At 39.8% G+C, this 23,194-nt stretch overlaps 1 protein-coding gene across 41 annotated transcripts in view; it reads left to right on the plus strand.

The window, feature by feature from the left end:
* LOC127168251 (receptor-type tyrosine-protein phosphatase delta) overlaps positions 1-23,194 on the plus strand; it is a 311,712-nt gene that overhangs the window by 61,709 nt on the left and 226,809 nt on the right. The gene's annotated exons all lie outside the window — the stretch shown is intronic.

Here is a 23,194-nt window from a genome sequence, read left to right on the forward strand (position 1 = left end):
ATGTTACGTTTTAGAGAAACCAACGTAATTCGCAGAGAACGAATTGTATATATATATATATTTTTTTTTTTTTTCCCAGAAAACAAAACAATAGACTACTTGTTGCTTGTCTACTAAAAACTTCTCGATTTAAGAATCTTATGCTACAGTATTTGGACTGGAAACACAACAAAACATTTTTGTAGTGCACATTTTTGTTGCAAATAAAAGTCAATAGCAAAGACAAGTCGTTCTCTGCGAATTACGTTGGTTTCTCTAAAACGTAACACAACTACAGGAAAACTGGATGTGATGTGTTACATTTATTGCGTTATATCACCTTTAACGTTACAGTGAAAGAAGATCATGTTTACACGAGGTAAAAAGAAATGACATATTACTATAGGCAATTGAAGAAGTAAAGTTCGGTTTTATGTCTTAATTGGTATTTCATACTCACCGCTTGGTCCATCTTGGCCACATATCGCTTTGCACAGGCCTGTTGATGAAGCCGTTTACAGCCGCTAGCACCACCTGCTGGTGAGGACATCTAACAGCAGATGGTGATCTTCTACCGGTACTCTACTGCTTTTCCTGCAGTTCCTGGATGTGCGCTGCTAAGAGCTGTCGAATTTGAACCACTGAATTTTCGGAAACGAATTTGTAAAGTGAAATAAAATTAACCGAAAATTGTCTGACGAATGTTATTGTTGGAATTATTAAACAAACTGAATATTTTGGAAATGGACTTTGTGAGGTGAATATTAATTATTGAATTTTTAACAATGAAAAAGTTGGTGAAATGTTTCCGATTGAAATATTCACTACTTAAATATACAACCATGTTAAAATGCAGCGCACAAAAATGCAACCCCTGAAAATACAATGCATTAAAATGTAAGCACTGTTAATTGCAATGCATTTTTTTTCCCAGTTGTGTAATTCAACAAGCTTTTTATTTCAAATACTTTTGGCATTATTTTTGTTCCATAAGTGTCCCTCAAAGCTGCTGCTGAACAGTGACTATACCTTTAAAAATGTGGACTGATTAAAACACGCACCTATATAACCCCTATATAGACTTAAGTGTAACTGCAGACAATTCACTGTATTTTGTGTTTGTCACTGTATTATTTAAGTTTGTGCATGAAAATTGGTATATGCGCATTTTCACAGTTGTCTTAAGCTTACGTGAAAGAACTTTACCTGGCTATATCGCCACCTATACTTGCAAATTTTAGACATTGAAGCTGAATCATGACTATTCTTACATTCTGAAACATTTTTTTTAGTAATTTTCTATCAATTAAGGAAATATTTCAAACAAATCTCAAATATCAAATTGGTTGGTATATATATATATATATATGTGTGTGTGTGTGTGTGTGTGTGTGTGTGTGTTATTATCAATGTAATTTATAATAATAAAAAAAAAATCTATTATTATTATTTTTGCAAAAATATATAATATAAAATGTGTGTGTGTGTGTGTTTGTGTTGATCCCAAGTTGAACAAACAAACTCCTCCATGTCCCTGCTGTTGTTCTGCTGTTGTGCTGTAAAAGTAAATTTTATTGAAATGTAAATTTAGTTCACCACCAGAGAGAAATATGTACAAAATAATTATTATAAATAGTTTATCGTAAGTTAGTTTTTCCCAATAAAACATGGGCTGGAAAATACAGGTTATTAATCAAAAGCGTGATTTCTCGTGGGAGTGTGTGGATATTTGGGCACGTCGAAGAAAGATTTTTGATGCGTCAGAGATGGATGCAGCACCTCACATTACAAACAAAAGCACTTCTGCTCTGTGCAGTATTTACCCGTGCCTGCAGTAAGAGCTTTTTTCACCTGTATGTGTGAACACACGCTCTGTGTGCGGCCATCACGCCTGGCTGAACAGGAAGTCTGGAGTGACTGTGGGGTCATGGGACGGATCGGGCCGGAGATACTCCCCGCCTCTAGAGCCCCTTTGTGTTCCAGTTGCTCGACTCTCCACAAAAAAATCAATCTGCAAACTTTCTCCAACCACCATTACGGATCCGGATCAGTGACCTATTTACAGCTCAACACCTGCTGGAAACAAAATGGTGCCGAAGTTTCCAGAGAGCACGGAGGGGAATCTCACTCTGTGTGTGTGTGTGTGTTTGGAAACCGAGCCTGGAAACACACTGGAGTGACAGAGAGAGAATCAGGAGAAACGAAAGAATAGGAGTAGAATGAAAGGGAGGATGAAAACAATAGAGGAGAGGAGAGGAGAGGAGAGGGCAGTGAAACCCCTGGATGAAGTGAATAATAAGGGCCCAGGGGAGAAGAACAGATGGACATTTAGAGAAAGGGAGAGAGAAAAGAAAGAACGAGAGGGAAGATTGTCAGACGTGATGCCAAGACTCTGTAGGGGACACACACATACTCAGCGCTCATTAAAGCCGCATGATTCTGAAGTTTGGTGGGAATTTCAGAAGGTTAAAGTGACATCATATTATTTAGTGTTTTCACCAGATTTTGAATATACTTTATTTTGAGATCAGATTCAAAATGATTCTGTTGAGGTTAGACCCAAGGTGATTCTGTTCTGAGATCAGACCTGACATGATTCTTGTCTGATATCAGACCTGAAGTTATCCTTTTCCTCAGATCAGACCTGAGGTGATTCTGTTCTGAGATCAACTGACATAGAGTTGAATCTATTCTATCCTGTTCTGAGATCAGACAGACCTGAACTGATTTCCTAAGGTCAGTCTGTTCTGAAAATCAGACAGAGTTGAATCTATTCTGAGATCAGATCTGAGCTGATTCTGTTGAGATCAGACATGGGTTAATTCTGCTTTGAGATCAGACCTGAGGTGATCCTCTTCTAAGATCAGTCCTAAGGTCAGTCTGTTCTGAGGTCGGACCCAAGCTGATTCTGTTCTGAGATCAGACCTGAGATGATTCTGTTGAGATCAGACCTGAAGTGGTTCTGTTGTGAGATCAGACCTGCGCTAATTCTGTTCTCAGATTGGACCTGAGGTGATTCTGTTCTGAGATCAGACATAAGGATATCCTGTTCTGAGGTCAGACCCGAACTGATTTCGTTCTAAAATCAGACAGAGTTTAATCTATTCTGAGATCAGATCTGAGCTGATTCTGTTGAGATCAGACCTGAAGTGGTTCTGTTGTGAGATCAGACCTGTGCTAATTCTGTTCTCAGATTGGACCTGAGAGGATTCTGTTCTGAGATCAGATTCAAGCTGATTCTGTTCTGAGATCAGACCTGATGTGATCCTGATGAGATAAGACCTGACCTCATTCTGTTGAGATCAGACATGGGTTAATTCTGCTTTGAGATCAGACCTGAGGTGATCCTCTTCTAAGATCAGTCCTAAGGTCAGTCTGTTCTGAGGTCGGACCCAAGCTGATTCTGTTCTGAGATCAGACCTGAGATGATTCTGTTGAGATCCGACCTGAAGTGGTTCTGTTGTGAGATCAGACCTGCGCTAATTCTGTTCTCAGATTGGACCTGAGAGGATTCTGTTCTGAGATCAGATTCAAGCTGATTCTGTTCTGAGATCAGACCTGATGTGATCCTGATGAGATAAGACCTGACCTCATTCTGTTGAGATCAGACCTGAGCTGATTCTGTTGAGATCAGACATGGGTTAATTCTGCTTTGAGATCAGACCTGAGGTGATCCTCTTCTAAGATCAGTCCTAAGGTCAATCTGTACTGAGGTCGGACCCAAGCTGATTTTGTTCTAGGATCAGGCAGAGCTGATTCTGATCTGAGATCAGACCTAAGGTGATTCTACTATAGATAGTTTTGGGTATCGTTTGAATTATTTTATTCTGATTTTTAACGATTCCTAGTTTTGATTCCAATAACATAAAAAAGTCAATAAAAATAAAGGCAATTTGTATTCTGTATTTTTACAAAGGTTTCTGTTGCAGCTGAATAACATGAGGAAAAATCCGCAGCATACAGAACACTTAGGCCTAAGAGAAACTTTTGTCTATGGTTTTAACAAAAAATACCACAGCAAAACAACTAGACTAATATCAGTTTTAAACATTAAATTGTTAAAGACAAGTAAACAATCAGTAAAATAATAGGAACAAGCTAATAAATTAGCAGTAGCATAAATACATACAACTGAACAAATTGCAGGTACAGAAATTGAAATCAAAAGTTTAAAAATACTGCATAGTTTTCTTTTCATAAATAAAATATAGATTAATCCTCATTATGAAGTTATGAAAAAGATATTCAGTCAAGATCAGTGAATGATTTTTTGTTCTTGGATTAACATTAATGACAGGCAGCGTGTTTATTAGGCTGCTGTCTCTTCAACACCGAAATCACGTGGATCTAAAAATACTGTTACACATGCGTTTCCTTCTCATTTGTTTACTTTCACTTTCGACAAAAAACGGCTGTGTTTATGAGGATACACTGGCATATTTTTGTGCTCATTGGGGTTTCTCTTCTGCTATCATCCCTGAAGTGTTTCTGACAGCATGTGGATTGTGAGATGTATTATCATATTATAAAATTCGATTCCAACCTATAATCTCCAAAACATCTCTTTGTCCACATTGAGGGAAGACACGTATTATGAATTACCACCTTGATATGAGACATTTCACAAGTTTAAGTAGACACTTGAAAGAGAGCAGAATCTGTCAGTTAAACTTGCATATTGTGAAGCTACTCTTAGAAAATCTCCTGCAGTTCAGTTTTCACAACAAAGTTAGAGAGAGAGAGAGAGAATGAGAGAGAGAGGGAGGGAGAGGAGAAGTAGGGAGGGAGGGTTTGGTCTCCAGGGTCTAGGCCTCATCCTTTTGTCTCTATTTTTAGAAGCTGTAGAAACTTGTGGAAATGTGAACTGAAGCTGTTTTCTGTAACCTGCTCTCTGCACAGCTCATGCTCTCAGCTGTTTTAATGGAACGAATGAATTTCTCCCCATTTTCATTTACTGTCTCTGGTAATTAATAAAGCCCGGTCAGATTGAAGGAAATGCTGGCCTCACAGGGATTTAAACATTTAATTACATAATCACACAAGCTAATAATGGAGTTTATAGTTCAACGTTGTACAAGCAGGTCAGAATGTTGGTAAGCTGCTGAAATATCATTAACACCTGAGGTGACCATTTCTGAAATTTACACCAAGGATGTTTCTAGGTCAGCTGTCAGTAATGCATGCCACTGAAATTTGTTATTAACCATACATTTGAAAAAAGAGACAATTCCAGTATTTTGTATTTGGTAGGTGAGACCGAGGTTGGTTGGCTCAGTTTCTATTCTTTGTATAATATCTCTAGGGAAAAACAGTAAGATGCGCAACTAGGTTCTGCACAGCACAGTTTAACACAGACCTTATTGGTACATTGTGAAAATGATTCATTTGTTATATGTGGTTCATGCGAATAGTCTTATAATGGTTGTTACAGTAGGGAGTCTTTAGATGTTTTTTTCTCTATTTTGTTTTGACACAAAAAATGAATATTACATGTTTTGCTCTGTTAATGATTGGAGACCATCCAATTATGATCCAGAAATGAACCACCCAGACACACTTTTTGAGTGTGTTTGTGAACGTCTGATCACTCCATCAGAACCGCATTGAAAATCTGTGCTGATCCACACTCTTCGGTGTGCTGTACATACCCTCAGTGTGCTGAGTTTTACATTAGAGCAGCGCTAATGTGCTCTAGATTGCATTACCGCTCCAATTTTAGCTCAACTAGCATGCCTTGGAAAAACAATAGATAGCATACTAATGCTGACATATGAGAAAATGTTACACTGGTTCATCTTTAGACATGTATGATGCTGTTCTGTGTTGATACGCCGTGCTAATGCGTGTTAAGCTGCTCTGAGGTCTGTGCTCTAGCGTTTTAATTACATTTCACTCACTTTTATGATGCTTCAGAGTCCCGTACTAACACTGAGGAAAGAGGTGAAGAGCGCCATCTGTGGCTGCTGAAGGAAATTCAGGCCTAAGATAGATAGATAGATAGATAGATAGATAGATAGATAGATTAGGTGACATTTGATATTAAATTCTCAGTAAATGCATGAAATCTTTCTTTAAATGCCATCCTTTTAAAAAAGTCTTCAGTAATATAATCCTATTTCACTCTGAATGTGAGACTGCTGATTTTTTTATTCAGATTTTCTATTGAAAGTCATTTATTGAGTGTGGCTTTAATGATCCAAAGCTCTGGGCAGCTTTTAAAGATCTGAAGAGAAATGCCGTCTCTGCCTGTTTGCCGCCGGTAATTGGAAACTCTACAGTGAAGTTTGTGTGTGAGAGAGAGAGATCTGCTCAGAATATTGTGTTATATGACTTAACTCTATGTTGGGGACTGCCATGTAGATTCATGTGGCTAATATGGGTGTGAAATTGAATTAAAGGATTGTATGGAGCGGCTGTGAACAATGAAAACAATTATTCCAAACATCTGTGTTCGTAAATGTTCCCCTTTTTTTTGTTCTTCTGGAGTCAGGTCCATTACGCCTGGATGTCGTTTTCTTTGCTAATTTACACATTTAGACATTAGTTTGAATGACTGGGAGAAAATAATGCTCTTGCCAGAGACTTCAATGTGCTGAAGGGTCAGTTCACCTACAAAATGATAATTCTGTCATCATTTGCTCACCCTTGTCTCTTTCTAAACAAAAATGACTCCCTTTCTTCCATGAAACACAAAAGGAGGAATTAAAAACTTTTTTTTTTTTCATGTAATTACAGTGAATGGGGACTGAAGCATCATAAAAATAGTTCATATGACTGAAGTCTTCTTTACCTTGATAAAAACTGAAATTCCAGCCTGTTTACGAAGGGCGGAGTGCTTTTATGAGAGTTTTTAGGTGTTTTGAAAGTCATACAGGTTTGGAGCGACATAAATGATGTTTTTTGGATGAACCGTCCCTTCAGTTAAAGAGCCATTTCTCCATTCAGTCAGTGAACCAGGGAAGGGCATTTGTGTACAGTCACCCTTTTTTGACTCTCAGATTCTAACTACTGAATAAGACAGAAAACAGAAGTGAATAAAATCTGTTCTGATCATACGGAAAGAAGCCGCTGTTTCTGACAGATTCGGTCCCGCCAGGTTCACGCAGCATTTGCCGAGCGACGTTCGCGTGTTGTGTGTCGTGTGCTTGAAAAGCAAGCGTTCTAATTTCCAGCCTCGTAAAGAGACATTTAAATGAAGTCCTGCAGCGATCGGTCATTATTCATGCTGCTGTTTAAAGTGCAGAAGGTACGAAGCATGATAGCACTGCTGTAAATCTGCTGAGCAGGATCACACACACACACACACGGAGCTCCTTCCTGGTGGAAAATGCACAGAGCTACTAATATCAGCACCTCAGTTCCTAGTGAATGAGATTTTATTCGAAAGAGAGAGAAACATAAAGAGGAGATGAAGAGTGAGACCGAGAGGAGAGTAACAGTGACCGACGGTGACAGTCTGTGCTGCAAACGGTTCAGTAAATTGAGCAGTTATTGTCACAGCAGTAAGCACACGCTCCTCTGTGGTCGTGAACACCGTGTCAAACGCCATATACGTTAAAAAGATCTGAACTCACACAGCCGATCGCTGAACAGATCTCACAGATCTCTGACCAGATTGTCTTTAGTGCTTACATTTTATTTTTCAGCGTTCACAGATGAACAGAGAGTCCCCAAGAACAGCATTTATTTGAAATGGAAAAACGTAGTGACATTATGAATGTCTGCGCTGTCACTTTTTTTATAAAATGAACGTGTCCTGGATGGATTCTCATCAAAACATCTTCTGAAGGCTAGTATATCTTTAAATGATTTTGTGATGATGTACCATCAGACCCTGATGCTCACAGCAAGCACTCAGTAACCACATCCACAAGGTGAACGTGAATTTTGTTCAGAAGCACATTTAGGTGTAAAATGAAATTTAGGTGTTTGTGAAAGTGCTGTTGAAAATGATGTTAAAATCTCCCTTGTATAGAATATTTACTGTTGTTTTGATTTCCCTAGAGGCGATTCAGGCTTTAATTAGAGGGTCAGTAATTTGCACCCTGGTTCAGTTCCTCGCGCAGCAGCAAGAAGTGCTAATTAGAAAACATTTCTGTCAAACATTCACATAAATGTGTACAAAAACAAAAGCTTAACATTCTCTGCATTATAAATACGTACGATAATTTCCCATAATAAATAACCGGAACGGCTGCGACCGAAGTGTCCTGATGGCAGGAGAGGCCGGGCTGTAATTGAAAGAGCGTTTAAGGCAAGAGCCCGTCGTCACAGATTCCCACGACGACGGGAAAGAATCGTGAGCGTCTGCGGTGATTTAATCAGTGTGTTGAGAACAGGTTATTTAGTCGCTCCTGAGAGCGTGAATTATGATTGTATTAGCATAATCTGCTGTGTAAATGAGATCCAGTCAGTCATTAAGAGTTTGTTTCTTACTGATCAGACGGGGTAATTCCTCGTGCGGCAAGGAAGCGTCGATCTTAATGAGAAACGAGGACACGCTCACACACTCAGACAGGTGCACAAAGACACCGGCATCACGGCTTACAGAGAGTGATTAGCCTGTAATGAATTTCAAAAAAGCACAGAAACAAACATTGTGCTGCTCGGTATAATGAAATTAAGGTTCTGTCACTCTGAACACGCAAACGCTTTAACAGCGACACAAGCGATGTGAACCAGAGTGAAGATTAAATAGACAATATTTAAAGTAAATGAAAGTGAATGAGCCATAAAGCAGAACTGGGTGGGAGGAGCTGTGTGACTGAGTAGGGTGGTGGAAATTAGTGAGTGGGTGGAGTCGAAGGGAAAAGTAGGCGGAGCAGTGTATTGAATTTATTGAATGGGAGGTGCTATGTGATTAAGTAGGTGTAAATGAGTGAGTGGAGTACACAAAAAGTAGGTGGGGATGTGTGGTTGAGTAAGTAGGTGGGTGGAGTCAAGGGGAAAAGAGGGTGGAGCATCGTGGTGAAATGAATGGGTGGAGCAGTGTGGATGAGTAAGTGAAACTGACAGTGGATGGAGATGAATAAGAGTGGGCGGGGCAGTGTGTTGTTTATTGAGTGGGAGGATCTCTGTCATTAAGTAGGTGTAAATGAGTGAGTGGAGTAGGGGAGAGCGGGGACGAAAGTAGCAAAGCTATTTTCTCAGAGCCCAGACTATATTTGCTTTCCAAGCGATGACAGCGCATTCAGCACGCAACCCTTGACGGAGCTGAGAAATATCACGCGATCTCCGTTGTTAGGTCCAGAAAGCAGTTTTCCAATACAATAAGTAAATTATGGAAGCGTTCATTTTTTTTTCAAATGAATTGTGTTGTTTCTCGTGTCATTATTTCATGTAGTGCTGTAATACATCCTGAAATTTGGCTTTTCAGAGTTTTTCAATATAGAAGTAAATCGGATTTAAATGTCAGGAGTTCCTGTCGGGACCGAAGTAACACTTGCTATTTTTGTCCCCCTACAACAAGTGTTTCTTTTGTCCCGCAGCATGCTAATTTGGTGACTTTATGTGTCTTGCATCATTTATTAAAAGGTTTATTATAAGTGTTTATGTTGTATTATACCAGAAGAATACGCCAAGAGTGCGGGTCAGAAAGACAGACAGAGCTCTGATTCAGCCAGATGTTCATGAGAGGGTGTTTCTGGACATAAGCCTGTCTGTCAGACACATCAGTCTCAGGGCAGCTGCTACATCGCATTTACCTTAGTCATATTTAGGTTTTAGCCATACTTTAGCTTTTCCACCTCCACCTATGAATTAGCAGCGTTTCCAGATGTTTTTATGCACATTTTGAATGTATGCATACAAACAACTGGATGGAAACATGAATAGGCCTACTGTTACATTATGTTGAGAATTTATATTATGCTAATTTAATTAAATTTTCATATTGTTTATTGAATAAATAAATAGTTTAAACAATTCAAGTTTGTACAATCAAACAATGTTTTTAAACATTTGATGAAATTTGAAAGAAAAATGTAATCATTTTTTGCAAAGATTAAGGACAAAATATGTTTTCAGTTACATATTAACAAGGTCATAGTCATGTATATGTAACAAAAAATCTAGTTTTATTGTTGTGTTACTTTTGACCCACCTGTGTGTTACTCTCGTCCCAACCAACGGGGTCGAAAGTAACAATGTGCAACTTATGTTCAAACTGAAATTATACTCAGATCTTTCTACATTTTTACAAAAAAACACCTGGTATTAACAGACCACACTTCTGAGTTATAGGCCACAGCAAAAATATATCTCTGTCTACAACTTTATCTTTTTAAATTGTGTTTTTCTGAAAAATGATACTTTCGCTCTCCCCTACTCAAAAAGTGGGTGGGGCAGTGTGGTTTAATGAATAGGTTGAGCAGGTAGTTGAGTAAATGAGTGAAAATGACTGAGGGGGTGGTGTTTAGAGAAAGTGGGCGGGGCTGTGTGGTTGAGTAAGTAGGTGGGTGGAGCCAAGGGGAAAAGAGGGTGGAACATCATGGTGAAATGAATGGGTTGAACAGTGTGGATGAGCAAGTGAAATTGACAGAGGATGGAGACAAGTAAGAGTGGGCGGGGCAGTGTGTTGTTTATTGAGTGGGAGGATCTATGTGATTGAGTAGGTGTGAATGAGTGAGTGGAGTACTCAAAAAGTGGGTGGAGCACTGTGGTTTAATGAATGAGTGGAGCAGGGTGGATGGGAAAGTGAAAATGACAGTGGATGAGTGAGTGGGTGGAGACAAGTAAAAGTGGGCAGAGCCATGAATTGTTTAATGACGACAGGATGATGGGAGAGGCTGTGTGATTAAGTAGATGTAAATGAGTGAGTGGAGTCCATGAAAAGTGGGCAGAGCTGTGTGGTTAAGTAATGTGTGAAAATGAGGGGGTTGGATTGCGGGAAAAGTTGGCGGAGTGGGTGGAGAAGTGGGCAGAACAGTGTTCTATAATGAGTGGGTGGAGTTGTGTGATTGAGTAAGCAGGTGGAAATGACTAAGTAAGTGGTTTATTCAGAATCATTTCTGAGGACAGACAGACTGTGCTGTGAGGGAGTGCTGTAAATCAGAGTGTGATTGACATGGCCACGCTCCTGCAAAGGTCATTCCCACAAAACACAGCAGAAGAGAAATGACAGATGAAGCTGCATGTGGGACTCGAATATGATATCGGGAGGAAGTACTTACAGACCACAGAAGATGTGAAAGGCCCTAAAGTGGAAAGAATATGAGTGAATATGATATGATGGAGCGCCAAAAATATACAGATCAAAGGAGATCATTCAAGCACATTTACGTTTGTGTATAGTGCAGATGCTTTTATCCTTACATCGAACTCACGACCACAGCATCGTTGGCACTCCCAGCTAACAGCGAACCTTCACTAACATTTTTTAAAAGTTCTATAAATGCTGGGACAAAACATTATACATTACAATTTCATTAGAAAACTGGACATTTTAATGCTCTTAGCATATTAAAAAATAAACAGTTTAAATGACATGTTGTAACAAATGTTTTAGTAAGCTATAAATAGCATTATAATCTCATCGAGAAAACTTTAACATTTTAGAAACATTTCAAAAGGGTGTTTTTATAAGCTCATTTTGAGCTGCTGTTCCGTGATCGTCTTTCTGCTCTTGATTGTTCGAGTAACAAGATGTGACACATAATGTTATCAATGATGGAGGAGAAACAAGAGTAATGCTTTTTAAAGTAGTAAAAGCAAAGCAAATGTCTGTTCTGTGAGGAAGCTGGGAGTGAGAGTGATGAGATGATGGATGTGTGGGGTGTCGTGACGTACGGCGTGTTTTACTGAAGGCTGGATGGTTTTAATGTGATCAGTGTAAACGTGTGCGCCGCTGCCGTCTGCGCTTTAGCAGGTCGTACATTGTCTCTCTAAACAAGACGACGGTCTGTTGGGGGAAATGTTAATTGCGCACTGAATGATGAATGGATGTAAATTAGCGAGAGCTTCACGCTGCGTCACGGTGAGCAGTTACCCGGCTCAAGATTTGGATAATACTCGGGACAAGCTGGAGAAATTCTGTACTGTATCCTTAAACGCCAAAACATGGCAAATGGCAAAACAAGCAAACCAAACAACCAACCAAATAAATAAATGTTAAACCAACTGACAGCAGGCAAATTTACTGACATTTTCACCTGACAAAACATTAGATTGAAAAAGAAAACCACACCATTTAGGTTGGAGTTACATACAGCAAAAGTAGAATTTAAAAGAATATGAATACATTAATGAGGATGCTCAAGAATCAGATAAAGCAACCTTGACATGAATTCAGAACGTGAATTACGAAGAAAACGACAGTTTATTTTAAGAAGCTACAAGAAGACAATATTAAACTAAAATCATCAAATGAAGCAGGAGCATTTGAGAGATGTCCAACAGCATGAAAACCATCCTTCAACTTCAGAACGGATCAATCTGGAGCTCTAAAGTCTTACTGAAAGATCGGTAATATGACTGATGAACAGCCCCCACAGCATGATGCTGCCAGCACCATGCTTCACTGTTGGGACTGTATTGGACAGGTGACACTGTATCTCTCCACACATACCACTTAGAATTAAGGCCAAAAAGTTCTATCTTGGTCTCATCAGACCAGAGAATTATTTCTCACCATCTTGGTGTCCTTCAGGTGTTTTTTAATAAACTCCATGCGGGCTTTCATGTGTCTTGCACTGAGGAGAGGCTTCCGTCGGGCCACTCTGCCATAAAGCCCCGACTGGTGGAGGGCTGCAGTGATGGTTGACTTTCTACAACTTTCTCCCATCTCCCGACTGCATCTCTGGAGCTCAGCCGCAGTGATCTTTGGGTTCTTCTTTACCTCTGTCACCAAGGCTCTTCTCCCCCGATAGCTCAGTTTGGCCGGACGGCCAGCTCTAGGAAGGGTTCTGGTCGTCCCGAACGTCTTCCATTTAAGGATTATGGAGGCCACTGTGCTCTTAGGAACCTTAAGTGCAGCAGAATTTTTTTTGTAACCTTGGCCAGATCTGTGCCTTGCCACAATTCTGTCTCCGAGCTCTTCAGGCAGTTCCTTTGACCTCATGATTCTCATTTGCTCTGACATGCACTGTGAGCTGTAAGGTCTTATATAGACAGGTGTGTGGCTTTCCTAATCAAGTCCAATCAGTATAATCAAACACAGCTGGACTCAAATGAAGGCGTAGAACCATCTCAAGGATGATCAGAAGAAATGGACAGCACCTGAGTTAAATATATGAGTGTCACAGCAAAGGGTCTGAATACTTAGGACCATGTGATATTTCAGTTTTTCTTTTTTAATAAATCTGCAAAAATGTCAACAATTCTGTGTTTTTCTGTCAACATGGGGCGCTGTGTACATTAATGAGAAAAAATAAATGAACTTAAATGATTTTAGCAAATGGCTGCAATATAACAAAGAGTGAAAAATTTAAGGGGGTCTGAATACTTTCTGTACCCACTGTATGTGCATTTATTATTCTGGATATGATGATGTTGATTTAAAAGTGTTTTCTGAGTAAACAGTGTCATTTTTGAGAAACTCTCTCCGGCTCATTAGCCACGTGTCACCGGCAGCTTTTCCGTGAGCCAAACGCCGTTCGAGGCCCAGAACGGGAATCGATCTGTGCCGCGTTGAGAGGCGCTTTTGCTAATGATCCCTACCTGCGATTCTGGCATTGGTAAAAAATGTTTTACCGCGGGAACGTTAACAAATAATGACGCCACCAAACTACAATGAGGTTAAAGATGGCGTGACGTCGTCATGGTAACGGCGAGAGACGACAGATTGACACATCATCTGTCAGAAACGGATCCGCCGTGTGCAGGAAAACACTGTAAAATGAGCATCGATCAGAGGAAATGTTTAATTCAGCTCTAGAACTGATCTTTAGCGCTAACATTGATTTGGTGATTGAAATGCAATAATTAAATGTGTAAACCCTGCTGGGAGTGTGTGTGTGTGGGTTTATGTTGGGTAAAAAAAACTAAATGTGTATATATATATATATAACACAATAAGCTTTGAATAAAACACAATAAGCTTTGTGCTTTATTATTTTTGATATGAAATAAAGTCTCAGATTTATTCTGTCCATTTATTACAATATTCAAACAATAAATGCAGTTTTAGCAGTGTTTCATTTGGTAGGACAGAAAAAATCTTAAAATTATAATTTAAAAATATGTCAGCTAGAAAAATGAACACTAGAGAGGAGCATTTCACTAAATGTATTTTTCAAATAATGTATCCATTATCAATTTTTACTGTTCTCTTAATGTTTAATGTGTGTTTTTATGACAGACACCATTTAATATTTATATTTAAAAAATATGAATTGGAGTAGAAATATAACTATTAAACAGTTAGTTCCAGTCCTTTATTCTGATTGGTTGAGCTGCATTCAAATCTGTTGTAAATTACTCTGCAAACATACACTTTTGTTTTGTTTTGTTTACCACTTTGTCGCAACCACAACCGTTTCTGAGGAACTACATTGTTTGGCGTAGGAATAATGATCATTACACTTTGCTCTGTTTTATTTTGTGAAACCTTACTGCGTATATTCAATATTCAAGTAATAAAGTTAAAATACTAACTTTACAATTACATAATAAAGCAATAAGCCCCATGAAGCTGTGGTTTACAGTGAATTTATAACAGCTAAGCGGGTTTTTCCGCTTCACGTCATGCCTAACAACGTTATCAATTCACTGTAAACCACGGCTTCTTGGGGCTGATTGCTTTATTATGTCATTTTAAAGTTAGTACTTTAACCTTATTACTATAAACAATGTCACTGAGTGTATTTTTAGTGTATGTATACAGATCAGTTGATTTCACCTTCACTATTATAGTAATGTAGAACCAACTGTATATTTTACAGAATTAGTTGAGAGAAAATTGGGCATGGACTATATCCAAAAGAATCCATAATGAATTGAATCGAATTGCAAGCTTGTAAATCAAAATTGCATCGAATTTTGTGTCAATACCCAGCCCTAATATTGGTGTGTGGAACCCATAACAATTAACAAAACAAAAACAATAAGAGATAATAATACGTGAGTGAGTAATAAGGCCACTGAACTGGGAAATGTCCCCGGTTTGTTTTCCATACGCTGACTTTAGGTCAGGGCTCCAGATACCGGTGGATCCGTGTTCGTTTGTGCTGGTTTGGAGCCGTTACTGAGTTTCTACCGGCTGAACCGCTTCAGTCACAGCGAGCGTTTGGCAGGCGCGGGTTCGGGGCGTCGCTCCGCGCGTTCACGTGCGTGCGAGCTCATTAAACGCTGCGCGAACATGAGAGTCGTGTCGTCCACCTTCCTCCGAGAGCGAGTTCTGTGTTGAGTTCTGATGAAGTTTTGGCTCGCTAACACGTCGGGCCCTGGCGAGAACGCAGAGGGTTTAAAATTAGAACATTCTCTCACGAATTCGCTCCAAACGTGTGATGAACATTCATTTACAGCCTTTCACTGTTTTTATTCGCCAACATCCTGCATCTTCTCACGTCTGCGTGTGTGTGTGTTTCTCACGTCTTACTCCCCTGATGCCACGGCAAAAAAAAAAGACGATGAAAAGAAAGTTGAGCGGGGAAGAGTTTCTAAAACCTGTGAGTCTGTGAGAGAGATAGAGATGATGATGATGATGTATATGTATAAAGGTGTTGATTTTCCCCATCAAGGCAAAGTTTTACTCTGACAGCGTTGAACCCATGAGATCATCCGTGTGTTTTATTCATGTTCACACAAAAGATTGTGTGTGTTTGACTGTTTCTCAGGGTGAGGCTTCATAAAACATGAGTGTGTCTCATGCATTCAGACGCCAATTAATTCACCACAGGGTGAAGAGGCCGATCGAGAAACCCTGAAGAATCACACTTTGTCTTTTTTTGGCTTTACATATTCTTTACCTTTTGTACTCATGAGGTTGCTTGAAAGAAGTTTTTTCTGCTCACCAAGGCTGCATCTGTCTGATCACAAATAAAATATGGCCGCTAGCAGCGATACGGGGCCGAGCACAGAAAACACTGCAACCGCTGCAGCTGCAAAAACAGCAAACGTAACAATCACCGCAAGCTCATGGAAGCACATCCACTGAACAAAGGCTCTACATTGTGAATCTCAAAAACACAAAACACACTTAAGACTTAGTATATAAATGCACTGCATGTTACATTTAATAAGTACAGATTGCATTTTTTTAGAAAATGTCTGCAACAGAAACAATAATTGCCCCACTGGCCACGGTACCTCTTGTGATTCAGACCCATGACCCGAAAGGTTTGCGGCTGTGGTTCAGCATGTTACACTATTCAGTCGGTGCACATTTATCAGGCTGCTGAGGAGAGCTGTCAGTGTGAAAAGGAGCACACAGCTGATTGCTACGATAACTTAACAGCTAAAGTATCTTGTGGTTAATCTGATGGCTGAAGAGCCACATTAGAAAGAATAGCAACTGGTTAGAATGCTAACCAATTAGCAAGCTAAGCTATCTAACATAAGTCAACAGACACACTCAAATTGATGATGCATTTCTCGGGAAATGCAGTGAATACAAAAATCTGTTCAATCATTTCTATGCGGCTCAGTCCAAAGATAATCTGAGCTAATGGGGGGATATGGTCAGATTCAGCATAAGCCAAGAAATGTATTGGCACAGAGAACACAACATTTGGACATTGTTTTCAAAAGTGTATAAGTGTTTACGCAAAAATCCTTAGGTGGCACTGTGTTCAAACTTCTCAGGTTTATCCAGGACATGCCGTCGATGTCTCCTACCAATCTTTGTGCCGATATATATCAAATGGTTCAAAAGATATTGCAATTTATGACAAAATTCAAAATAGCGGACAATTCTTTAATTCTTGCCAAATTTGACATTCACAGATTCAGCATGCCCTGAGCAATCCATAGATTCTGACAAAATGTTCAAAAGTTAGAGGTAGAAATGTGTTTTTTGATGACCTGAAGGTGGCGCTGTTACCACCTTTGGCATGTTCCCTCAGATCATGGTGCTGATGAAGCGTACAGAGTTTCATTTAATTGGTCAAAGCATTGCTGAGACACATTCTCTAAACCAGTTTTGGTTCAGTGTCGTTTAGTTTGTGAGACCGGAACTTTTGAACAAAGATGAATATTAAAATTCTGTTCAATTGTTTTTGTGCAGCTTGGTCCAAATGATCATCTGAGCAAATTTTCTTAAGAATTTGCCATATTTTGAAGGACGAGTAGCAGAAAAACAGAGTACTGTGCTTATCAAAATGACCACTACTGTAGGAGAGTGATCAGGTGTAGTAAGTTTAATTTTTCTAGAGCAAGGGGTTCAATAGTTATAACCATTAAGTTAAGTTAATTTTTGAACTGCTGGTGGTGCTGTAGAGTTGGTTGTAGAGACCCCAAAGTTGGTCAAATTACTATTCATGACCACCACTAGAAGTTTGCCAATTTTCATCGTTTTCATAGACTCCCATTTGGGAGGTAAAGAGAAAAATAAGAAAACCAACAGATACAACAGGGGCTACAGCAGCTTCAGTGCTTGGCCTTTAAAAAACAGGAATATTGGGAAATATTATTACAAAAATATGAAGCAGCTGTTTTTGATATTGATCGTAATAATAAATGTTTCTTAAGCAGCAAATCAGCATATTAGAATGATTTAATAAATTACATTTTAAATTATAGCTGCAAAAAGCGTTGAAAGGGCCTCGCACCCCGGCTCACCACCTCCCGGTGGCTTTAGCAAAACAGTGAATGGTGGGCAACATGCATAAAGTGGTAAATATAGAAAGAATATGTCAAAGTTATTTACTGTATATGTGCCTAATTTCCTGCTACCAGCTGGTGGCGCTATGACTAATACTGGATATTGGCATGTAGATGTGTTCAGGCCAACACTTTTATCAAACATATGAAGTTTGGTGCAGACTGAACATGGCATGTTTGAGTAGATATCAGAACAGATATCCTGTTGCCAACAGGTGGCGCTATGGTTATAACTGAATATTGGCCTTTAGATGTGTTCTGGCCAGGACTCGTTTCGAACGTGTGAAGTTTGGGGCAGATCGGACATTGTATGTCTGAGGTACAACACCATCTATTCCCATGGCGACACATCAAACTTTGTCAGGGCGCCACAGATACGCCCTTCAACGAAAACTCAAGATCTTCGCAATTTAACATCGCAAAGGCCTTTAGATTAGACTGACCAAATATAATGTTGATGTCTTAAATCTCTATGAGGAGTTCGTTAGAGCATAAAACATGGCACTTCCTGTTGCCAGCAGGTGGTGCTGTGACAGTAATTGAATGGGCATGTGATCAGATCGGGACTCATGACGAAACATTGGAGTTTGTCAGGCGCCACGGACACGCAATTCAACAAAAACTCAAGTTCTTCGCAATTTGACGTCACAAAGGGCTGTGAATTAGACTGACCAAATGTGGTGTCGATCTGTTTAAAGCTCTAGGAGGAGTTTGTTTAAATACAACACCTGAAAATGTCAAAAACAGCACAAAACTTGCAGAGAAAATTCAAAATAACAGACTTCCTGTTGGGTCTCGGACTTCGTACCCGGGGACATTTTTTGTAGGTATTGGTGTGTTACATGTGTCTACTGAATATCGTACATGTATGTGAAACATAGCTCGAGGGGCACTTCGTTGACATTTTACGGGTGGCGCTATTGAGCCATTTTGCCACACCCACTTCTGAAACCCATATCAGATGTAAATTTTCAAAACTTTTGCTGTGTGTGCAAAGTTTCATGAGTTTCATGTTTAGGCCCTCATAAATGTGATTCATTTTGGAGAAGAAGAAGAAGAAGAAAAATCTGAGCAATTCCAATATAAATATATTCACATAGAAACCAGCTATTTTAAATTGTAATCATGTTTGATAGGATAATATCAATTGTGATTTCTCTTATAATTGTATTTTAGGTTGGGATCTGAACTTTGGGCCATTTGGATGCTAAATGAAAAGCCTGGCATGTGTTGTTCTAGTCTTGTGTAGTGCACTAGTGACTTAGAACTGCTGTGTGTGTTTTGTACGTAGCATTTTAGCTTCAGAGATGTTCCCTCCCTCCCTTCCTCTCTCTCTCTCTCTCTCTCTCTCTCATCTAACATCTGCCAGGCAATTACTGTTTGATTTCAGTTCTCTTGCTCAATTGAACCAATTAGACATCTGTGAGGACAGCATTCAGAAAATATTAGTCTGTTTATAAAACAAAATTAACACGCTGGAAACAGTTTGCTGATATCAGATTCTTTCCGTCCATCCATCCGATCAGTCTTCAGGTGTCTTGCTGCGTGTGATGGAGGGTCGGCAGAGCCGCATCGTCTCTCCTGTGGCTGTCCGTGTCTGTGTTTGTGTCAGAAGTGAAGGTTTCTGCAGCGATGGAGCAGAATGATCTCGTGAGTGACACGTCTAGTGTGTGATTAGCAGCAAAACGACAGAACAGAACAGAAGAAAGCTCTTAAAGTGTGTCTCGTGCTCAGCTTCTGCCGTCTGCGATCGCCCTGGCCTTCGATAAGCTCATGCATCACATAAACCTCACTCAACTGATGCTTAACAAACCAAAAATAAGACTAAAATAAACTCTACTCTGAAAAACAAGTTATACGAGCTCTATTGGACAACTAACTACCAGCAGCAGATCGGTTGTCCGGCGGTGGAGACTGACAGAACCGAGGCTGGCGTGATCACGTCGGTTCAGATGCGTCCGGAGGGTCGAGCGGGTGATTTATGGTCCGATCCGCTCGTGTTTCTCCGCTGCGTCAGGAGGCGTGACACCGCGTTCTTTCCTGGAACTGCATGTTTCTCTGTGGATTTACTGGATAATGCAGGAACTTTCAGGGACTTTCAAAGGGCTACGATGGAGGATTTTTGCAGCAGCTGTGAAAAAAGAGAGGATCATTTAGCTAAATCTCGACTCTTACAGTTCATAGTGGGAGCGTAATGATCCTTTAAACCTGAAAAACACTGTCAGATCCTACAACAGAAACATGTTCCTTTCTTCGCCATATACTGCAATAAATTACAATATAGATACTGCATTGTAAATCAGGTAATAAATATAATAAAATAAAACCTGTTTTGTGTTAGATGTTTTCATGCTATTAATTTATAGTTGCATCATTTTAAAGTAATAATAAAGTTATAGTTCAAAAACTGGAAATGTGCTGAAAATGTGCTCATCCTCAGACTTTCCAAGATTAGGATGAGTTTGTTTGTTCATCAGATTTGTAGAAATGTGTCACTCCATCACTGTCTCACCAATGGATCCTCTGCGGTGAATGGGTGCCGTCAGAACGAGAGTCCAAACAGCTGATAAAAACATCACAGTAATCCACAAGTAATCCACACCACTCCAGTCCATCAGTTCACATCTTGAGAAGACAAAAGCTGAAACTAATTTATCATTAAGACGTTTTAAACTAAAATATGAGTCCATAATCCATAATAACACTTCATCCAGTGAAAAAGTATCTGGTTTGAATCGGGAGAGAAATCAGCACTGTTTACAAGCCGAAACAGTTCAAAACAGCTCTAAACAAATATGTGACCCTGGAGCACAAAACCAGTCTTAGGTCGCTGGGGTATATTTGTAGCAATAGCCAAAAATACATTGCATGGGTCAAAATTATTGATTTTACTTTTATGCCAAAAATCATTAGGAAATTGAGTAAAAATCATGTTCCATGGAGATATTTTGCAAAATTCCTACTGTAAATATATCAAAACTTAATTTTTGATTAGCAATATGCATTATTAGGAACTTCATTTGGACAACTTTAAAAGTGATTTTTCTCAATATTTAGATTTTTTTCACCCTCAGATTCCATATGTTCAAATAGTTGTATCTCGACCAAATATTATCCCATCCTAAAAAAACAAACAGCTTATTTATTCAGCTTTCAGATGATGTATAAATCTCAATTTTGAAAATTTGACCGGTTTTGTGGTCCAGGGTCACATATGTGGCTGGATTTTGATGTAAGAGACAACGGGAGATGGAGATTGTTTCAGCTTTTGTCTTCTCAAGATGTTCACTGATGGACTGGAGTGGTGTGGATTACTGGTGGATTATTGTGATGTTTTTATCAGCTGTTTGGACTCTCGTTCTGACGGCACCCATTCACTACAGAGGATCCATTGGTGAGACGGTGATGGAATGACACATTTCTACAATCTGATGAAGAAACAAATGACATCTTGGATGGCCTGATGGTGAGCACATTTTCATTTTTGTGTGAGCTATTAAATATTACTATTTAGGGTTCATTTATTTCATTATCTCAGTTTAAAATAATGTTCAGTTATTTATTTTAGTGCTACAAGTTAAATTACTTCATGAAGCTGCAATGCAACATTTTAACTCAGCTTTCAACTTGAGTTAGCGGTAATAACCAGGGTTCGGACTCTCTGCACAGGAACGGGACACCAAAAGGATTGTCAGAGCGAAGCAGCCGTATCTGGATCAGTTGCCATCTGCTGCTTTTCCAGCTTGAAAAATTAGAATAAAGAGAAATCTGAAGTGAAGATCTCCCTCGAGCAGAAACTAATTATGATCTTAACAGACGTGTTCTTACCTAAACGACTTAAAATAACGCACACAAAACACATAAGCGGCCAATTAGCGGGACAGGTAGCTGAGAGACAGACGCCAGGGAGAGACAGAGACCCGGAGGAACATGTACTGCTCTTTCATTGCTCAGGAGACTCGACGGAGGCCGTATGTTTCATCTAACCATCAGCTTTGTCCCAGATGTTTATCCTGAAATCCCTGAGGAGAAAACGGACACATATGAATCAACTGATGACCTGCAGGAAGATGCAAAATGCTGATGAGACATATTGGAGACGTCTCAGCGTTGCTGGTCCCCGACATATGTTGGTCCCCGTCATGGGAATCTGCTGTGTCGATGGAGCCAGTGAGGTCCGGAACACCTGGAGATTGGCGTTCCCGTTCATCTCGATAGCAGTTCCTTGGCTGGAGCCGGATCCCTAAAGTACGTGATTAGAAATCCTCCGTCTTTGTTCGTGTTTGCTCAGTTCTGCTGCCAGGGTTTCTGATCAGACCGGCACTGACTAACTGAATCTCCCGAAGAGAATGAGCTGAAACATGAAAGCGATCTGCTAAGATCAGCACGCTCACCTGGACGCACGCGGCGGACCGAGAGAGATTAGCTGAGCTCTAAAAAGAGATTAAAGGAGAAAATAAAGTAACTGGCTCCTCTGAGAAATATCGATTCTCACAAAACTCCCACAGCTGAATCGTTTACCAACAAACTCCCGAAAACTCGCTTAACCGACGTGAGATCACGGCACGACGGAGAGAGATTTTGGATGAGAAGGTGGATGTGCATTTAAGCATCTGTCCAAACAGCGAACACGTTTTTGTTAAATATAGAAGGAGGATTGTTATGAAGCTCTGGTGTGTAATGTTTGTTCTCTCAGCACTAATCGGAGACAGAGGACGGACATACAGAACATAAACTCAGCAGAGCAAAACTACAACCGCTTGAGACGAATCTGCTCGAAACAACAAAGGAAGCTGCGCGTGTGTGGAGAACAAAGGGATGCGAGGCAGAGTTCAGGCAGAACGGCGGCTAATAAACACGGGAAGCTTCACTTAGTTCACAAATCAATAATGATTCACTCCTGAGGATCTGAACCTCTGATCTGAATGCATTAAACACCATCCATATCTATCTATCTATCTATCTATCTATCTATCTATCTATCTATCTATCTATCTATCTGCCCATCGGTCTGTTTCTTTTGTTAAATCTCCTCACATCTGAATTGCAGATACCGTATCGGTCGTCGAGTCTGAAAGTCTCAAACCAGTCAGATTTTCCCTGTTAACTAATTGGAGAGCTGTTGAGACGATCTGACGGATAAACAGACGGAGACGAGGAGGACATGAAAAGAAAAGAGAACGAGCAGCAGAGCAGGAAATAAAACAGAGAGAGAGGGAGTGTGTGCGGGACAAATGAAGGTGAATGTTTATGAAGTGAGTTTATTCAGATTTATCTCTGAAGAACAGTGAATCCTTGAGACACAGACGCTGTCCTGATCGCTTGCGTTTTCAGTGTTTTTCCGAGGTCGTTGATATGATTTCCTCTCCAATGCTGTTGTCTTTGTCTCTAACTTTCAAATCAGGTCGTTTCTGCACCTGCTGGCGTACGCACAGTGTGAAATATCCGTTTTGCCGAA

The sequence above is a fragment of the Labeo rohita genome, chromosome 7, assembly GCF_022985175.1.
Source record: "Labeo rohita strain BAU-BD-2019 chromosome 7, IGBB_LRoh.1.0, whole genome shotgun sequence".
NCBI classification, from domain to species: domain Eukaryota; kingdom Metazoa; phylum Chordata; class Actinopteri; order Cypriniformes; family Cyprinidae; genus Labeo; species Labeo rohita.